This window comes from Diadema antillarum, unplaced genomic scaffold, assembly GCF_040938485.1.
Source record: "Diadema antillarum isolate AM-2024a unplaced genomic scaffold, OU_Dant_1.0 seq00000750_RagTag, whole genome shotgun sequence".
NCBI lineage: Eukaryota > Metazoa > Echinodermata > Echinoidea > Diadematoida > Diadematidae > Diadema > Diadema antillarum.
In genome coordinates, this window is record NW_027271644.1 from 278,464 (window position 1) to 293,653 (window position 15,190).

The window sequence follows — 15,190 nt, forward strand, 5'->3', positions numbered from 1 at the left end:
TCGGGCTTTAAAAGGATCGTATATTTTTGGTTGAGACCTAATTTCGGATTTCTAACATGTTTTGCTGAGATAATGAGAAACCTCTTATAAAATGTGAAAGAGCATGTAATTCCATGAGGAATTCAACGTTTATTTGATGAAAAATGCTTTTGAAGTGGCTGAGATATCCAAAACAGAGCGATTCTTATAAAGCGTGGGACCCAGCTTTTATTACGATCGCTTTGTTTTACGTTGTTTTTGGATGTTTCAGTCATTCCAAACCCGATTTTCATCAAATAAACTTTCGAATCCTCTTAAATAGTATGCTTTGTACTATTTCATGGGTGTTCTCTCCAATTCTCATCTCCACCACTACTGTACCATCCCTTTAAGACCCCGTAGGACAACCTGCAGGCCTGAATTCACATAGACGGTTTAAATCTATATACTCAGTAGATGAGTGCCAAGATGCTTTCGATACACGAATAAAAAAGAAAGCAAACCAAACGAGAGACATCCATTATGAGCATACACAGGGGCGGCGCAGCCACACTTTTTGTGCATCATACAAAGGAATACATATTAAGGTGTCATCACTTTGGGCCCCCACACTTTTTTCAACCCGGAAGTACGTAAGTGGCATTAAAATGGGAGGGGAGAGAATGAGCTGAGGACGGTTTTTTTTTTTTTTTTTTTTTTTTTTTTGCTTGTTGGCTGAAGAAACCCGGAAGTGGACGGGGAGAGATGAGCTGAGGACTTTTTTTTTTTATTTTTTTTTTATTTTTTTTGCTTGTTAGCTCATGAAACCCGGAAATGGTTTGAAAACACTGCGCCGGCCCTGATACATACTTGCTGTCAGGCGCATGCGCCAGGTTCAGAAGTCACGCTTGTTATAGTCCATGGACTGTATGTAAAATCATATATCTAGATCTATAGGATGCAGGATAAGCCCTGAGTTTTAGACAGCAGTTCGATATACTGACGGTGAAAAATCCTTTTCTAGGGTGATCACGAGTACGAATGCGTATAGATGTATCGTGCAAACTGCAAGGCTGGTTTCATTTTTTCAAGTGCAGTCGATTTTCATTGCTTGATACACTTTCTTTATATATCCTTTCCAATTAAACATTCTGTTCATTCCATTCTGGTCCACATGTTCGTACAACAAACGTAAAAAAAAGAAGAATGGTACACCTTTGACATTTCCATTCGTTAACCCTTCAGAGTTTTCCATTTGAAACATTTTGTCTTTGAATGGTATACAAATAATGAATGTTTATGAGTGCAATGGATGAAATATTCCGTCCATTGCACGAATGCAAAACATGTATTATTTGTTTTATATAACGCCTGAAAGACATCCTTGCTTTTCGCACTTTATTAATTTAGAAACAAGAGAAAATCTGAGATCCCGAGAGTGCTCACTGAGCCATGTTTGTGTACGCTATAAATATAGCGCGCTGTCGCATGTACACTGCAAAACGCAAGCGAATACGCGTAATGTGCCGGGCTCTCAGTGAGCGTGCAATGGAGCAAATCGCATGGATCCAAAATTGCACGGTAAATGGAGTCGCAATTGCACGGATGGTGACGTCATAGTGAAATGGGCCGAATGATCAATGGCAAACAACCAATCAAATGATAAGGATCTCTGTAGGCGTTATATAATATACCATATATGACTTCACCCGTCGCTTTCCATTCATAATTTATCATTCAAACTACATTGTAACTGTACCATCATTGAATATGGAGAATTAGAACATTCCATTTGCATATTGAAGGGGAATGAATGATACCCTCAAATTCATCTACAAATCTTCATTTCAACGTGTTCAATGATATATAACATTGACATACATTGTACCTTTTACCATTGACCACTTATTTATACCATTGATATAACATGTAATAGCCAGTGGCATTCCATAATTATGTTTATTTTCCACCATTAGCTGACCATTCATGCCATTGGCCTACCATACTGGCCTCGATTCCCCTTCTGCAATTGACACATACTTAATATACCATATTTACACAAAATTAACATACCATTCGCCTTCCATCATTAGCTTATACCATTCACCAGTCACCAGTCAACATTCACCACTGATATCGCATTCATTAAAGGGCTATACCACTTTAAATACCTTTCACCATTGGTATTTACCATTGAGCGGCATTCCAATAACATCAATGATATTTGTCAGGGTGAAAACATATAATATATTGCATATTATGCAAATATTGGGTTTAATCACCTTTGTACGTGTCATTGGTACTTATTCTAATCACGGATAATTATCGACCTGTCTTTCTAGATTGAACATTTCTGTAGCAATGATACAACCGATCCAAGTAATCTGCACAATCGAGAAGCCATTAACAAACAAAACCGTCTTTGCGACTCAAGAAGTGCCTGGGAAGTGATGCTGGAACATCCGGACTTTAGAGGTATGGAGACGAGGTGCACGTCACCACGAGTCATACAGCCCGCGAGTCTCACAGCTCACAAGTCATACTGCCCATGAGTTATACAGCTCACGAGTCACGCAGTACATAAGTTCGACTCTAATCTAACAAGGCCCACGAGACCGACACATTAAGCCCCGTTTGTATCTGTCGAACTCGTGGGCTGTTTTTACCTATAGTTTCGAACTCTTGGGCTTTATTTGCCTAGTGTCGAACTCATGGGCTGTATGACTCGTGAGCTGTATGACTCATGGACCTGTTTTCAATGTCGAACTCGTGGGCCGTATGACTCGTGGGTGTCGGTCTAGTGGGATGAACCCATGGAGACGATCTCAAGCAGCCTTTGCTTAATGAAAACTCTTTCTCTTCTTCGCGAATTCCTCGTCATGTTTTCGTCGTCTTCTTCTTTATAAAACTTCTGTGTAGTTTGATGAAAGCAAATAAAAGTAAATAAAACGTGTATGATTTCTTATTACAAAGTCTTAAATCTCAGATACCAAAATCTGCTCCATGTTCGAGTAATAGCAATAAAACCACACTCAGTGAATTTATGTCTGTGCTGCAATATTGAGATCTCATTTTCCATTCGTATTCCGTAGTGTTTAAGCAAAGCTGACAATTTCCAGATGAAATACTCTTATTCAATTTAGATCAGTTTAGGATAGATATGTATTTGCATATTGTTTACCGAGTTGTGTTTAAGTTCTGTTAGTGGATAACTCTTTTCCATCGCTGTATGTACTCCTAATGTGATTCTTGCCAAGAAATCATCGTTTATCTGATACTATTCATTCATTTGTACATAATATATTTTGTACCATATTTTTTTTTTCAACTTGTGCTTCTCTACCTCTTGGCTGGAATACTTATCACTATCTATTTTTACTTTGTATTACTCATTATTATATATCTCTTTCTGTTCGATGGAAGTGAAGTGATTGAATTGAAACATTCAAGGAAACGAAATGGTATATCTAATTTTCATACACATCCGACATGCTGATGCAACATTTGGAATTATTATGGCAATTGAAGACACCTCATGTTTTCATGATAAAGCTATAAATTATGTTTTTCAGCCACATGAAATGAACTTTTGATGAGACGATGAGTTTATCGGCTCACTTGTCACCCGTGCATTTATACACAGATGATCTTCACAAAAAATACATGTTTGACAAACTGAAATACGCTTATACAAGAAAAACAAACGTATTCTCGTTTTGAGATAGCCCAAGAATGGCTTGCGAAAAAACGATTAGCTTCTGAAATTCCGTAACTTTATTAAGTTTATGACCTGATATTCGATGATCCTCCCCTTTTACATTTTTTTTTCGAGTTTTGTCTTGTTAGTGAAAATAAACTTGATTTTTTTTTTCTTTTGCCTCATCTGAGGATTTATTCAGGATTCAATTCAAAATACACAATCAAAATAATATCATCGTAACGATGTCACATAAAAGTGATGCAAGCACAATCGTGCATTAGAGGTTCAACAATTCGCTTGGTAACAATTGTTCATTTCTCCGTAGTGTTCTTCTACGTTTCATACAACATTGTATTTCTATTCTCGTTCTAATTTCTCTCATAAACACATGCTTTAAAAAACAACTTCTTTTATCATTACTGGTTTCATTCCGTTTCAAAATAAGCTTATAAATACTCCAAAATGCTATTGTCAAAAACAAACTATACTGACTCTTACACTGTATTTTCAGCAAATGTGAAACGTTGATATTTGTTACTGTTGTATGGTATACATCTTGTAACAAACTCCTTACGTATAAAAGAAAATTTTCATTAAGTTTGCATTCAATGAAAGCATGAACAATGTCTTCTTTTACGTTGCAGTTCGGGCACAAATCATCATGACTTAAACCCCATTTGAATAGATTACTTCTCACTGGCAATAAATTATACAACAATTTCAAATTAAATTCTCGTAATTTGTTTTCTTTTATATATTCTAAATTATATCTGAATACACTGGCCCAATCAGCTTGGAAATGAAAGTAGTTCTCCAAGTATAAGGAACATGTATTGGTTAACAAATTTTTTGAAGGTATCAAATTATACAATGCCTTGCTGCTTAGATCCATAATGAAAACTACTTTTTTTGAAACACATTCACTTGGTATACACAATACTGTTTCCTTTCTGATATAACTATCAAACATTTCCTTATGTAGCATGTTATACCATACTAATGGTATTGCTTTTTGTAATGTTGCATAATCAAAAATTGCAGTACATTTTCTTCTTTTAAAATTAATTTCTGACATAATGTATTCAAAAGACCGGAAACCATTTATTGTTACTAAATCTCCAAAATAGAGTATGCCACTTTCATACCAATCTTTATAAAACAGCGAATGCTTGTCAAACAATATAAGTTTGTTATACCAAATAATCTGATTTAAAACATCAGTTGACCCATTGTTTGCACTGTTCATATCTTTCACTGTAGTACAATATCGTATTTGTTCCCATGCTTGTAAAATTTCTTTATAAAACTTTGGAACTTTCTTATCAATATCATTAATATTACCCGTGTTATAGTTACAATTCAGCAGCAAAATAATACCCCCTAGCGAATCAAACCAATAAGAGCACATTGTTTTCCATATATCTGTTGAGTCATTGAGAAAACGTCCCAGCCATTTTAACCGAAAACTTAGCAATTGTTTTTGTATATCCATCATCTTTATTCCACCTTTGCTCAAATCTTCTGTAATAATACTTCGCTTTATTTTTTCATTTTTTCTTTTCCATATAAACTTAAACACCATATTTTCCAAAATCTTCAAAAAATTAAACGGTATCGAATCTACCATTATCAGATGAATAACTTGACTAAGGGCTACGCTTTTTAAAACAATAACTCGTCCAAAGATGGTTAAACTTCTCTTTGTCCAACTGTCAAGAATTTTTTGCAACTTGAATAATTTTTGCTCCCAATCTAACTCCAAAGCTGCATCATTATTGGGGTGAATATAATGTCCCAAATATCTAACTGGTTTACTCGACCACTTCAAATAAAACTTATCTAAGTTCCAACGTTCACTCTGTTTACCCAACCAAATCATAAATGTTTTATCTTTGTTAATGTTTGGACCTGCTACATCTCCAAAAGAATATAACTCTTTTAAAATTCCCTCTAACGATTTTTCGTCTTGAACAAAAAACAAAGTATCATCAGCATATTGTAACAGTTTAAGTTGAAAATCATAGCCTGCTAATTCCATTGGCCGAATACTTCTGTTTTCTCTGATGCTGTTGGCCATGAATTCAGCTGCTAAAATGAATAATAGTGATGACAGTGGACATCCTTGTCGGACTCCTCTTTCAACATTAAAACTTTCCGATATCCAACCATTAATCAATACAGAGCTCGATATGTGCGTGTAAAGAGTACGAATCCATTTTCGAAATGATTCGCCAAAATTTAATCTTTCTAAACACAAACTCAAAAATTCTATATCCAAAACATCAAATGCCTTAGCAAAGTCTGCTAGCATTATTGCTCCGGTTTTACCGCTTTTCATAACATATTCAATAATATCTTTCGTTAACCTTACATTGCAGGCAGCTAAGCGGTCCTTAATGTATCCTGTCTGAGTGTCATTCACAATACCGCCAATGACCTTTTGTACCCTTACGGCCAAAACTGCTGCTATTATCTTATAGTCACAGTTGAGTAAAGTGATAGGTCTCCAGTTTTTCAGCTGTTGACTGTCACCTTTTTAAAATAACAATGTGATGAGACCTTTTCTTTGGGTATTTGACATCATTCCAGATAAATAATTTTCATTCAAGGCTTCTACGAGTAACGCTTGTATTCTCGGCCAGAACACCTGATAAAACTCTGCAGAAATTCCATCTAGACCGGGTGCCTTATCTTTTTGCATTGCAAATACAGCTTTTTTACATTCTTCTTGTGTGAGTAACCCTTCACACATTACCTTATTTTCATCAGAGAGACGTTTGATATTTTGTGAACAGGTATAACTTTCCATACTTTTTCTGGTTTGTGTTTCTTTTTTGTATAATTTTGAATAAAAATCAACAATCTCTTTCAGTATCTTTTCATTTCCTTCAATAATACGATTATCCTTATCACATTTCAAATGTGTAATTTCTTTTTTCTTTGCATTCATCTTTTCTAAGTTCAAAAAGAACTTCGTGCTTTTTTCTCCTTTCTCAATCCACCTTGTTCGAGCTCGTATACCAGCTCCCTTGGTTTCGTATTTATAAATCTTCTCCAACTTCTCTTTTACATCAGAATAAGAACTTAATACCTCTTCATTACACTCATTCACATCAATACATTTTTCAAGTTGAGCTAGTTTTGCTTCTAGTGACAATTTGGAGTCTTTCTTTCCAAGTGCCTTTTTCTTACAATATTTCTGTGAAAATTCACGAACTTGAACTTTCAACATTTCCCATCTCATTTGCACAGGCAAACAGTTTGTTGAAAATGAGTCTATAATTTTGAAAATTCCATTTTGGTAATCTTTATCTAATAAGATATCATTATTGATTTTCCAATAACCTGGGCCTCTCATGTTTTGTTTAATACACAGTTTGATTGATATTGCGTTGTGGTCAGACCTAATGGCTGGTCGGATGTCAGTACACATTGTTTTTCCTTTAATATTTTTCGTCACCAGCCAAAAATCTAATCTAGAAGCCCTCTTCAAAGATACATTCCGCCAGGTGAATTGTTTCACGTCTTGATGCATTGATCTCCAAACATCAATCAAAACATACTTTTTCATTATCTTTTTAAGATTTACAGGTCTTCTATAATATTTGTTCTTCGATCCTTGTACGTCTTTGCTTATATTCAGAACACAATTCCAATCTCCTCCTAAGATCAATTCGCAATCATATGTATAATGCTTACGTAATTCAGAGTTCAATCTATGAAAGAAACTCTCTCTGTATTGCCTTTGCGTTGGCGCATACACATTGATTAGCATGAGATTAGTTTCTTGAACTTTTGCTCTGAGTATTAGTAGTTGACCGTTCAAGGTACATTTTACTACAAGATTTTGAGCATCAAGTCTATCATTAAATAAAATTGAAACTCCTCGTGAATGATTTGATCCATGCGCAAAGAAGCACGGACCCCGCCATTCACTTCTGACAATTGATTCAAAATCACTGCACCAGTATGTCTCTTGAAAAAGTACAATATCTGCCTTCTGGTGCTTACACCAATGAAAAACTTGACTTCTTTTGTCTTTATTTCTTAAACCTCTTGCATTTAAACTGATTATATGACAGTTCACCATTCAAATAAAGGGAAAAGAGAACACAAGTATATTCTTTATCACTTCACTCATCTCTTCTTTGGCACTTTTTTCGAAGATTTCTGCTTCCGTTTCGTTTGTTTCACTTTCCTTTCTTTTGTTGCCCGTTTAGGTAGTTCCGGTGACTCAGCGGAGAGTTAAGACAACGCTTCCACGCCGTCATCTTCGCTCGATGATTCTTCGCTCGAAGCTTCCGAGTGTGTGCGAGAGTCGGTCATCTCCGACCGGTCTGCTGAGAGGTCAGTGACAGGCTCTGTCGGCGTAGGAGTTGAAATTTCTCCGTTAGACTTGTCAGCGGACTGTCGCGGCTGTGAAGCGTTGCGATCCCCGACTAGGTATTGCGTAATCTTGGGCTGAATGTGCGTCTGGTTGTCATGGAGTGATTGACGTGCACTCGCTGTACTTGCGGCTTGTCGACCCGATGCGATCAGCTGTTCGATCAGGTGCACTGGTGGTATAGCAGCAGAGGCTGATGCCGACGGGGAAGGCGATGGTGCTGGCATCGGTCCATGTTCGCTGGTGTCTCTGGTCGGTGAGGTGGGCGGGGTCTCGAAGGAGCAATCCTGTTGCAGGTGTCCGGGCTGTTTGCATCGTCGACAGACGATGGGGTTGCTGCATTGCGACCGGTGGTGCCCTGCATTCAAACAACGTGAGCACATGAGGTTTGCCCTTGCAGGTGGTACGATCTGGCCATAGTGGTAGACTTTGGCTTTAAAAATACCAAAGTTCATGTCTCGAGGCAGGGGCTTCGATGGATGCTGTATGTAGACTATCCGGTTGCCGGTCAGGCAGTCAGTGAGCAGACCATCTACACGGAGACGTTCACGGATAGGGGCACCGAGGACCTTGTGTTTGCATTTTTCCAGTTCATCGGTGATGACAGTGTCGAGAACTGAAAGTGGTATGTCTCTGATGAGGAGACGTAGACTGTTTTCTTTCCCAGCTGTGATGAAAGGGTTTTGGTCATACACTGCGACATTGGCATTTCTGATGTTCAAGCCATTTGTTATCAGTTTCATTCTTGACTCCCGATTTTCCACGTACAGCCTCCATAGACCACGAATTCTCTGTATCCCCTTAATTTCTCGTCCTTGCACACTAGGTCCTACGGATGAGGCATTTGTACATGTCCTCGTTTGACATTCCCTTCTCACTCGCTGATGGTATGTCTTTATTTTTCAGGAAGACTGGCTTACCTCCAAGCTGTTCCTCAGGTTTCGCAGAAGGGAAAGCATGGGCCGCTTTCTCGCCGTATGACGTGTCACTGCGTGCCGCCATTTTCAAAGTCAGGATCTGTGTGCTGAAGTTCAAATCAAATCCTGCTATTTTCTATTTCAGAGTTGTCATCCACCATTCCAGTCAGCACAAAGGATTCACAAGTGTTCCAATATAATCTTCAGTCACAAATTTCTTTCCAAAACAGTTTCTATGATTGCAGATTTAGAGGTTTTCACCGCAGAGAAAAATCGTCGTAACAATTTCAGAGTCGGTGAAGAGCGCCCTCTTCGAAAAAAAAATAAACTTGATCGTATCCGTCCAATCTTGGGGTCATTATCTTTTTTGTGTCTTTTACCCTCCCCACCATATTATTTCCTTTGCATCTCGTAATCAAAGTGACGCAGTCCTCGTTGAAGATTATGTATGTTTTCATTTCTTTTTCAGATTTTTGTTTATGTCGTGTTATAAATTATCTGTTCAATGATTGTCACTGAAATGGTGATTTTGATTATGCGTGCATGACGCGGCATTCGTAGTAGATATGGCTACTGTACATGGGTCGGGTTCCTTTCAGTTTCATACTGTTGTTTTTGTAAGGGAGTATATGACAACATGGTTGTGCAAAATTAAGACCAATCTTGAAGTGCATACTCTTGTGAAGATAATTTGAAAACTTTCATATTTTGAACCCTTATTATCATCCTTATATATCATCATTGAGGATTCTGAATTTTAATCTTAAATATAGAATTGACTAAGGCAAGAAATATTCTATGGAACGAGCCCATAATTGAATTGTTCAAATTTTCACATTGAGATCATATGAATTCCTGTCTTTGAATGTTCTCAGTTATCCAGGTAAAGTATATCATGAACTATATCAGTAAATCTAGTCAACTGGACTTACTTGTCGATTCCTTTGTTATCTCAAGACTCATCGGGTTCTTCCCCAAACCTGACGTCAGCTGACCTCACTCCAACTTTTAACCTCGTCCAGTTCGAGTTTGCAAGAGACGCTTGTAGAGTTGTTTTGGTAATCGATACGTCAGGAAGCATGGGCGGGGTAAGTTGACTCCACGTTTTATCCTCAAACTAATTGAAAATTTGTATGATGGCCCTGGTGCAGCTCCCAGAATTTTGGCTCCTCAAAACAAAACGAAGCAAGAAAAAAATCAAAAACACCAATACGAGCTCTACCCTTCATTGCGGTATAGTTATTCATAATGTTTTGTTTGTAATTTGTATTCGTATTTGCTCTATTCCCCAAACACACACACACATACACGCGCGCGCACACACACACGCACACACACACACCATGGAGAAAAAGGGGACTCAAACCCCCCAAATTGGGGAATGTTTGCAATTCTTCCTCTCTGTATATACATGTAGGCTACAAGTATGGTGCCATGCATGAATGAGCGTAGTTATTGATTCGTGGTACTTTGGTCGTGGGATATGCCCCTCCCCCCCCCCCCCCCTCCAAGAAAGAGGGGAGGGGCAGATTCACATTTAATCTTTTTGAAAATGCAAAGTCGACGTTATCAACGAATTTGACATGTTGATATATAGGATGATGAAATATGTACAAATTTGTTAAAAGAGGCCCCAGAGCTCACACATTAGTTTTTTTGTTTGTTTGTTTTTTTGTTTGTTTGTTTGTTTGTTTTTAAAGAGAGAAAATACTTCAAAACCAGAAAGTGCTATGAGCATTGAAATGCAATGATCAGTAGACAGTGTACTTTCAATTTTGTTTCCTCCGAATCCAGAGGTGGTCTCCTCGCGACCGGGACCACATTTTGGCATTCACTTTTTATATTTTGATCTTCTCTTTTTTTGACACGAATGCAAAATGTTCTACAAACTTTGCAAACATTATAACCGGTGTTACAAAATGTACCGATGGACACAACAAATATGATTCCCTGCAGGCCCCCAATGCGCCCCCCCCCCCCCCCTCCCCCGCCGCCCAAGTTTGCTTCCTTTGGTATAATAGTTTAAACTAATGCGTGAAAGATGAAATTGCGCTATTCATTGTGTGCTCGCGACCCACTGTGTTTCTTCTTCTTCTTCTTCTTCTTCTTCTTCTTCTTCACATCATTATTTTTGTTATTATTATTTTTTTTTATTATTATCATTATTATTATTACTGTTTTATTTTCATTTGCTTTTTCATTTCTTTCTTTAGGAAGGGAATTCATCCTGATTTAATTCTTCAAAGATGCATTTTGCGCGGAGCAGAAAGGATGAAAATTATCTGAACATTATAACATCTGATTCTCCTCATCAAATCTTGTACTTGTAGGTCGAAACCTCATGATACTGACATAGGCCAACACGGTCCTTCGTAAATTAAAGAGAGAGAGGCTGGAATTCTTGTACATGTAAGCAATGCTGCATTTTGAGAGAGAGAGAGTGAGAGAGAGAAAGAGAGAGAGAGACTGGAATTCTTGTAAATGTACGTAATGCTGCATTTTGCTTTGATGTTATTCTGTATCAATGTGCTCAGAAACGTGAAAAACGTATGTAAATGTTATTTATTATCATCATCTTTTATTCATGTGCGCTTTATAAATGTTACACATATGAGGAAGGCGGAGTATTCTTCAGAATCCTTGCAATCTCTTAGAGAATTTGATTTTTTATTTTTTCTTTCAATTTCTTTATATAGAACAGAATAACTCGTGTTATCAGCGCCGCTACGACATTTGTGGACCTAATTCCTACGGGGTCCTATGTCGGCATAGTCACCTTCTCAAGTGTAGCATCAACCAGGCACCAGCTGACACTAGTCGCCAGTGATACTGAGCGCTCATCCCTCAGAAACGCCCTGGCCCTTTCAACTGGTGGAGGCACTTGCATTGGATGTGGTTTACAGAGAGGACTTCAGGTAAGACTATGACCTTAAAGGTATTATTTACCATTTGCAGATGACACAAAAACCCAGCTTTAGTGCTTCAAATAGTTCTTCTTCCATGTAAGAATTAGAATCAGTATAAGCAATGTTGAATATTGTTGAATATACAAAGTGTGAACAACAGTTATAATAAAAATGTTTCTAGACTGAACCGTCCACAGTTATTGTTTAGACGGAAAAACAGTGATATCTCCTTTTATTTTAGCCTTTGTTACGAAATTGTTATACGGTAGGATGTTTTGTGATACAACTGACCTACTACTATGCGTCAAATGTGATATCTCCAACATTTTTTAATCACTGCTCTCAATGGTAAACGGTAACTTTAAACCTCCCCGTTTAATGAAAATATTATTGGACTTCTAAACAGTAAACATACTCAAAACCAAAATGTTCAATTTATCCTGTTAATCAGGGTCATCCCACCACCTTTTTTGTAACACCAATATATACTAGGTGTTACAAAAAAAAAACCTGATTTCCCACTTTTGATCCTTAATAGTTCTAAAACAATAAATCAGAAAACAATTTCATTGATTTGAGTAATAGCTGAATAGTGTACAATTTGTTAGAGGTGATTTAAATATGAGAGCATGGATCAGTTTCATGAACTTCATCATTAATTTTAAAGTTAAGTTCAAGGTTTTGGTTAAAATTGGACCCTCTGAACAAAATTGAACTTTACACAAGAACCAAGTGTATGAAAGTGTGTGAAAGTGAAAACATCGAGCAAATTGCTGTTTTGGGAAAGCAATTCATGTTATTGATTGGTTTTCATATGGCTTTATGGAATGTGGTTCCAAAGTCTGACTAAGCACTGATGTGTATTGTTATCCCGTCTCCTCCAATAAACACCCCCTGTCCGTCGGATAGGACGTAAAATGGAGGTCCCGTGTGTGATAGAGCTATAACTGATAACTCATGCACATAAAGGATCCCGCTCCATTTATTCATCTCAAAGAGCAGGGTGCATATTAACCCGGTGAAGTGATCGCATCCAACTGGACCCTCTCGAAATCCAGATAGTGCAGCTGAATATATATGGGATATCCATCCATCTTCTCAGATGGAAAAGAAAAACATGAAGCATCAGCAAGCAGGGTGGAACAAGTATTTTAGAGTAAGTGTTTGATCGTGTAATGACCGTATGGAACCATAGACTAATCCCATTGTCATAATCATCGACTGTAATATTATGTACGATTCACAGGTTCCAGACTGTAGGAACATTAGGCAAAAGATGATAATTCTTTTGTTATACTATAATCCAGGTGTTGGGAACACATCCATCTGGGGTTACCCAAGGAGGAATTCTCTTTCTCATGAGTGACGGTCAAGATAGCAGCATAGTCAGTCATTCTGTGAGAGACACACTCCGGGATCCCGACACAGGTGTCCGGGTCAACATCCTCACCATCGAGCAATCCACGTCAAATCAGCTCCACCCTATAGCAGAGGAAACTGGTAAAACGTTGATTCTAACCTCATAACGTATAGAGAAACCTGAGGGGGAGAGTGAAAACGGAGACTAATGAAATATTCAGTGATATATGTGTGACCTGACTTTAAAAAATAGCATGAAATAACAACGCATGAAAGATCACCGTAAAGGCATATCACACGCAAAGATAAGACGGACTCTTTTTTTTTTTGGAGGAATTTATCCTCGTTAACGAACGCTAACTGCCCCCGGTCAACTCAACCTTTTGTCGATTTCACTGTTTCACTTGGTATGCTAAAGGGTCCACTTTATCCGCAGATGGGCAGTCACTGGCAGCTGCTACGAAACGGCTTGTATTCATCCATGTTCGCTGTTGTATTCAAGAACTACTTGCAGTTGTATTTTACCTTGTCTACCTAATCACTCATATAACTTATGATATTTCATTAGAGAAGATAGATGAATCTATTTCTGATTGTTGAGGGTGATTGGCTTAAAAGTTTTTGGAAGTAAAGTGGCCATGTTCAAATAGATATGGTGAGAGGAAACGGAGACAAATTGTGATGGAATTATTGGGATCGTGATTTCTGTTTGAGATAAAGTTGGTTTTTTTTTTTAATGATGTCAACTGGCACCAGAGAGTATGCATTCCGAAAGTCATCTCTTTTTAATGAAAATAAAGTGAAATATGACACTTTTTATAGTGTCACCTTCGACTGCTTATTTCAAAAAAAAAATTGTATTTACTTTCTTTTTCTTGGATGAAACAGGTGGATCTGCGGTATCGTATGACGTGAATTCCGCGTCCAATTCAATTAATGACGCACTGCAGGAGTTGGTGCGTGAATGTGGAGAACTGACTAACGTGTCGACCAGCATATCAGTAAATATATCAGCTACATTTAACTAACCCCAGTTAAGGAAATGATGGTCTGCATATGTTAACTTGTATGTATGAACATTCAATGTATTGGAAATAAGAATATCCTATAGTGCAACTTAGACTGCTTTATGACCAATGAAATCTGCGTACACTTCGAAGCAATAAATGAAGTAGGTGAGAATAACTTTCTGAGCAACATGGAGATTCTTATATTTCTTTTTGGGTCTGTAAATTCCAGAATAAAACCCCTATTTTGGAATCTTTTCAGGCTTACTTAAAAAATAACACAGAATAGAATATAGAATTAAAAAAAGAAAGGTAAAATTGCCACACATTTCCAAAAAGGGAGTGTGAAATTTAATATTAAACAGTGAAGTTAACCTGCAAGGTATTTTTGTCATATTTGTTTGATATGTAATGTTGTATGTATTCATTTCGTTATGCTGCATCTTTTTTTCCTATATTATGTGATTCTGTAATTCGCTTGCTGTAAATGCAATCTATTTTTGACCAATAGATACTAAATTATGGGGAAAAAAAAAACTTACTAAGGACTGGTGTTGACAAAATACACTTTCGCATTTGAAAGTGCAATTCCATGTTTTTTTTTTTTTTTTACTTTATGTCTCACGAACAGAATAAAATCAGGCTGATAGAATAATTACCCTTACGTCAAAATGGGGCATGAAATTATTAGAAGGTAACGAAAAGTGTACGTGGCTGTATTTTAACACGACCTCCAATGACATAATGTAACTCGGTTTTAAATGCAATCATTTTTTCTTGTCTCGATGTTTTCCAGTTACTAAGCGAAGCGTTTACTTTGAATTCTGGAGCTAGCCAAACTGGAAATGTTTGGTTCGACGCCCTCATTGGAAGGAACACTCGTTTTCTGCTGACATACACAAATGCTGCAGGTATTATGACCATTAAACATGTTAAAGAAGAAAACCACTCCAGAATTT

The 15,190-nt window shown here is 37.3% G+C and overlaps 1 pseudogene; it reads right to left on the reverse strand.

Moving 5' to 3' along the window:
• Positions 1-7,795: 7,795 nt before the first annotated feature.
• LOC139738514 (uncharacterized) lies at positions 7,796-9,264 on the reverse strand (annotated as a pseudogene).
• Between the last annotated feature and the right edge of the window lie 5,926 nt (positions 9,265-15,190).